The following is a 6,035-nucleotide window of genomic DNA, read 5'->3' as shown; positions in this document are numbered from 1 at the left end:
CACTGGTGAGTGCACGTCTCCACACGTAGCGTTTTGGAGTCTAGTGTAGGCTGTTGAATGTTTTTTTTGTCGGCATGCTACCAGTAGGTTAGTAATGTAGTATCCGATTGTTAATAGTCCAACATGCATTTGTAAAGGGGAAAAATGTATAGCCTATGCGTTTATGTTTTCTATTTTTCATTTTATTTCAACCTCAAGACAGCCAATTCAAGTTAGAAAATGTCCTACAAAATAGGATACCCATTTTCAAAGCCAAGGAAGGCTATCCCTTGTTTACACACCACCACCATGTGACAGGTAAGTATCCTTGGCTGACATCTACTGGAACAAGTATCCTGTAAATACAACACTGTGCCACAGAGATCAAACCATTTTGCCTTCAGGGTATTTAACCTGTTTGTGTTTGTTCCAGCGTTTTTGAGGTTTTGGGTTCGACTTAGGCTAATTGAGTTATTTTTTTATTTTTTTTCAGGTAGACCTAATTAAGTTTATAACAAAATGAAGGCCTACATTTTATACAGGCCTAAAATCATAGAAATGTGACTATAGCCTACCGTTGGCAACAATACAATAATAGTCTACATGAATGGGCTATAAATGTACAATAACATGTTTTTCCCTACAGAATGATCACTTCTTTAGAAGAGACATATATCCAGGGAAACTACTTCTACCCAGCTACTAATGTAGGTCTACCGGTAGTCAAGGTTACCTGCCTGTTGCTGTGATAGCTCCACTTAGTGTCACTGCAGAGCAGTCAGAGTATTTAGATAGAGCGCAGTTCATAGGCCAGACGTGAGTGTCTAATAATACTTACTGTATTTTGATTTCTCTCCTTACCGGTTTGAGGCACATCTCTAGGCGAGCCCACTATAGCCTGCTAAATACATCCTTTCACATGAATACAACTACACGGCTGTCAAGCACCTATGGCCCATTAAACAGGGGGCTCCCGAGTGGCGCAGCAGTCTAAGGCACTGCATCTCAGTGCTAGAGGCGTCACTACAGACCCTGGTTTGATTCCAGGCTGTATCACAACCGGCCTTGATTGGGAGTCCCAAAGGGCGGTGCACAATTTACCTAGCGTCGTCCGAGTTAGGGTTTGGCCAGGGTAGACCGTCATTGTAAATAAGAATGTGTTCTTAACTGACTTGCCTAGTTAAATAAAGGTTTAAAATAACTGAGTTGGGTGGTAGGTTCCAAATGTACCGCTGCCCTTTGAAAACGTCACTCGTTGCTTCAAGCCACACCCACCAAATGGAGCAAACGTGTCCCCAAAACATTCAACATTCTTGAACAGACTTTGAGGTATATTTGCTCGGTTTGGTTGGTGTGGCTTGAAGCGATGAGTGATGTATTTAAAGGGCAGCGGGGGTGACCTCCTGTTTTGTCCTAATTTTGTTAATGGGTGTTATAATAAAGTTTGAGTTTGGGGAGGCTTGCAATTTCTCCTACCATTTCTGCCTATCTGCCTGTCAGTTGTGATTATTTTTATATGCACATTTTCGTGGAACAGTTTCATTTCAGTAATAGGTTTTTCGTTTCTCAAAAGTATTGTCATGTGGTTCATCATAGCAATGTGAATCTAAAAGTTGAAATTCAACTAATGCATATGCCATATGGACACATTGATACACTGTGATCCATTGGCTGCTAAAGCACATGGAAATCAGAGATAGCCCATAGTTCAATGCCGCAGTAGACTTATAACTTCCATTGTCAACTAAGTAAAATACATAAAGGCCTAAAACCGACAAATAAAAACAGTAGAAAATATCCTGATGACAATTCAGGTTCTTTGAATCGCATTCATCTCTCCACTCAGCCTGTCTGCCTCACTTTCTATCTGTCTTGACTTGAGCTATTGCTAGTGAAGAACAACATTGTATCAACTTAGTATGTTGGTTTGTGCTCAGGCTCATGTGCTCCCTCAACATTATCAGGACAGAGAAACCACACACATGCTCATTTCTCACATGGAGCACTCCAAACAAAAGACAAGAAAAAAAATTGACAAAGCTCCTAAATTATTGTAATTAAATAAACCACAACTTATTTCTCACAAGTGCGGTAGGTTGTGAACTCTGCAAACAAAGTTTCCACTCTGAGAATGGTAAATGACTGTTATACATGCATTAGCAGAAATTGATCTAACCAAATGATGTGGATTAAAGTTACATTTACTCGGCCTACTAGTTGTATATGTAATGGAGAATTGATTTTAAAAAAAATCTACGGCAAACAATTCACAATGAAAAAAATGTATGTGCAAGAATTGGCGCACATTCTGGAGAGCTGAGTGCGTGTTAGTTCGTTGAAGAGACTCGTACTAAATCCTACTAAACAAGCTAGATCTACTCAGGGTTTTCTAACGCTAACCAGCTTCAGTTGGCTTCACATTCTATCTCACTCACTTACATACTCGAGTTTCCATCACTTCTGAAATCGTCATGCTGCCAGCACGCCCACAAGCGAGCCACTCTTGGCGGCCTAAGCGCCACGCTGCAATATACCGCTTGCGGAGATGTGAGCGGCGCGCACTCGGAGCGATAGACGGAGCGATAGAAAAAGTTCAGCTTTGCTCTACAGTACTTTATGCAAATTACACGCGGCCACCGCTTCCGTTAACCAATCCGGTGAGGAGCGGATGTTTGCTTGAAAATCTTCTGTTCATGAAACATAGAGCCGTCTGTCATTAGTTGCAGTCAAGAGCAACCAAAAAAAGATGGAGGAAAGCCAATCGGCGCAGGGTCTGGTATTCCAATTCTATATGATGTGGTTTTGCTAGAATACAGAGACGAAATCAAATGGTCAATGGCATTTGGAAGGATTGCAGAGATTATTGGTGTTGATGGTGGGTGAATTCGAAATGTGCACGCTTGCTTGTGTTCAGACCCTTTTGTTATGTTACATCCTTATTCTAAACTGTATTACATTTCCCCCCCTCATCAATCTACACACAATACCACATAATGACAAAGCAAAAACAGGGTTTAAAAATGTTAGCAAATGTATATATATAAAAAAACTGAAATATCACATTTACATAAGTATTCAGACTCTTTACTCTCTAGGATGCTACAAGCTTGGCACACCTGTATGGAGGTCGGAGCGCTCTGGAGCAGGTTTTCATCAAGGATCTCTCTGTGCTCCGTTCAGCTTTCCCTCGATCCTGACTAGTCTCCCAGTCCTTGCTGCTGAAAAACATCCCCACAGCATGATGCTGCCACCACCATGCTTTACCGTATGGATGGTGCCTGGTTTCCTCCAGACATGACGCTTGGCATTCAAGAGTTCAATCTTGGTTTCATCAGACCAAAGAATCTTGTTTCTCCTGGTCTGAGAGTCCTTTAGGTGCCTTTAGAGTCCTTTAGGTGCCTTTTGGCGAACTTTACTGAGGAGTGGCTTCCGTCTGGCCACTCTACCATAAAGGCCTGATGGAGTGCTGCGGAGATGGTTGTCCTTCTGGAAGATTCTCCCATCTCCACAGAGGAACTCTGTAGCTCTGTCAGTTTTACCATCAGGTTCTTGATCACCTCCCTGACCAAGGCCATTCTCCCCCGATTGCTCAGTTTGGCTGGGCGGCCAGCTCTAGGAAGAGCCTAGGTGGTTTCAAACTTCTTCCATTTAAGAATGATGGAGGCCACTGTGTTCTTGGGTACCGTCAATGCTGCAGAAATGTTTTGGTACCCTTCCCCAGATCAGTTCCTGGTCACAATCCTGTTTCTGAGCTGTACAGACAATTCCTTCAACCTCATGGCTTGATTTTTGCTCTGACATGTACTGTCAACTGTGGGACTTTAGATAGACCGATGCTTGCCTTTCCAAATCATGTCCAATCAATTTAATTTACCACAGGAAGGCTCCAATCAAGTTGTAGAAACAACTCAAGGATGATCACTGCAAACAGGGTGCACCTGTGCTATGAGTCTCACAGCAAAGAGTGTTTATACTTATGTAAATAAGGTATTTCATTTAAAAATAATATATACATTTCTAAACACCTGTTTTTGCTTTGTCATTATGGGGTATTGTGTGTAGATTGATGAGGAAAAAATGGTATTTAATAAATTTTAGAATAAGGCTGTAACGTAACAAAATGTGGAAAAAGTCAAGGGGTCTGAATACTTTCCGAATGCACATTATGATTCTCATATATTATAGTTTATGGCTCTTTCAGTATACCTGTGTCATGAGATTGATGATTATAGCTCACTTCCTATAAAATACATAGGCCTACATGTAAAATACATAGGCCTACATGTAAAATACATAGGTCTACATGTAAAATACATAGTTCTACATGTAAAATACATAGGTCTACATGTAAAATACATAGGCCTGCATGTAAAATACATAGGCCTGCATGTAAAATACATAGGTCTACATGTAAAATACATAGGCCTGCATGTAAAATACATAGGCCTGCATGTAAAATACATAGGTCTACATGTAAAATACATAGGTCTACATGTAAAATACATAGGCCTGCATGTAAAATACATAGGCCTGCATGTAAAATACATAGGTCTACATGTAAAATACATAGGTCTACATGTAAAATACATAGGCCTACATGTAAAATACATACAGTGGGCTCCAAAATTACTGGCACCCATGACTGGCAATGCACAAACAATACTTAAAAAAATATAAACAACATAATTATAGAGATAAACTCAAAATACCAACATGTGAGAAATACTATACTTTATTAATGTTTCAATGGAACCAACCAAAATCATACAATTATTTAATACAAAATACATTTAACCAAAATCAAGGTTTCATAATTATTGGCACTCCTCATTTAGTACTTAGTGCCACCACCTCTGGCAGGGATAACAGGATGGAGTCTTTTCCTGTAATGTTTGACAAGGTTAAGGAACACATTTTGAGGGATTTTGGACCATTCCTCTATGCAGATCCTTTCAAGATCCTTCACATTCTTGGGTTTGCACTTATCAACTGCCCTCTTCCACTCAGCCCACAGGTTTTCGATTGGATTGAGGTCCGGCGACTGAGATGGCCAGGGCAGAACATTGATTTTGTTGTCACAGAGCCATTTCTGTGTGGCTCTTGAGGCATGTTTCGGGTCATTGTCTTGTTGGAAAGTCCACCTACGGCCAAGTCCCAGCCTTCTGGCAGAGGCAACCAGATTGTCAGCCAAAATTGCCTGATACTTGGTGGAATTCATTATGCCATCAATCTTAACCAGTGCCCCTGGACCTCTGGAATTAAAACAGCCCCAAAACATCACTGACCCCCCTCCATATTTCACCGTGGGTATGAGGTTCCTCTCCTTGTATGCATCTCTGTTTCGACGTCAAACATGCTGATCCTGTATCTGACCAAAACGTTCAATTTTGGTCTCATCGGACCAGAGCACCTTCTTCCAATCATAATTTAAATGACATTTGGCAAACTCCATGCGCTTGCGTCTGTGTCTTGGGGTCAGAAAGGGCTTTGTTCTGGAAACCCTTCCAAAGAGCCTGTGGTTGTGGAGGTGGAGTCTGATGGTGCTTTTTGAAACCTGGTGACCCCAAGACGCCACCAAGGCCTGCAATTCTTTCACAGTGATTCTTGGGGATTTTGTTGCTTCTCTCACCATCCTCCTCCCTATCCTGGGGGGCAAAATGCATTTGCGTCCTCTACCCGTGAGGTTTTCAACTGTTCCATATCTTTAGAATGTTTTAATAATTGCCCTGACAGTGCTCAGTGGTATATTCAATCGTTTGTGGATCTTCTTGTAGCCATTACCAGATTTATGAAGGTCTACGACCATCTGTCTCTTTTGAACTGCCTTTTCTTTTCTTCATGGTGTTGGATGACAGCGGGATATTGCATGTGTGTTATCTCATTTTTATACCCTAGTGAAACAGGAAGTGATGTAATGGCTCAATATAGTTCCTTAAGACTTAGATAAACTTAAATAAGTGGAATTTAATTTGTGGTTTAATTTTGGTAGATGTTATTTACAATAATCTTTAAGGGTCCCAGGTGCCTTGAGATCATTGACAAGATCCTCCCGTGTA

This window comes from Salmo trutta, chromosome 30 (genome assembly GCF_901001165.1).
Source record: "Salmo trutta chromosome 30, fSalTru1.1, whole genome shotgun sequence".
Taxonomy (NCBI): domain Eukaryota; kingdom Metazoa; phylum Chordata; class Actinopteri; order Salmoniformes; family Salmonidae; genus Salmo; species Salmo trutta.
This window is presented reverse-complemented; position numbering follows the sequence as displayed.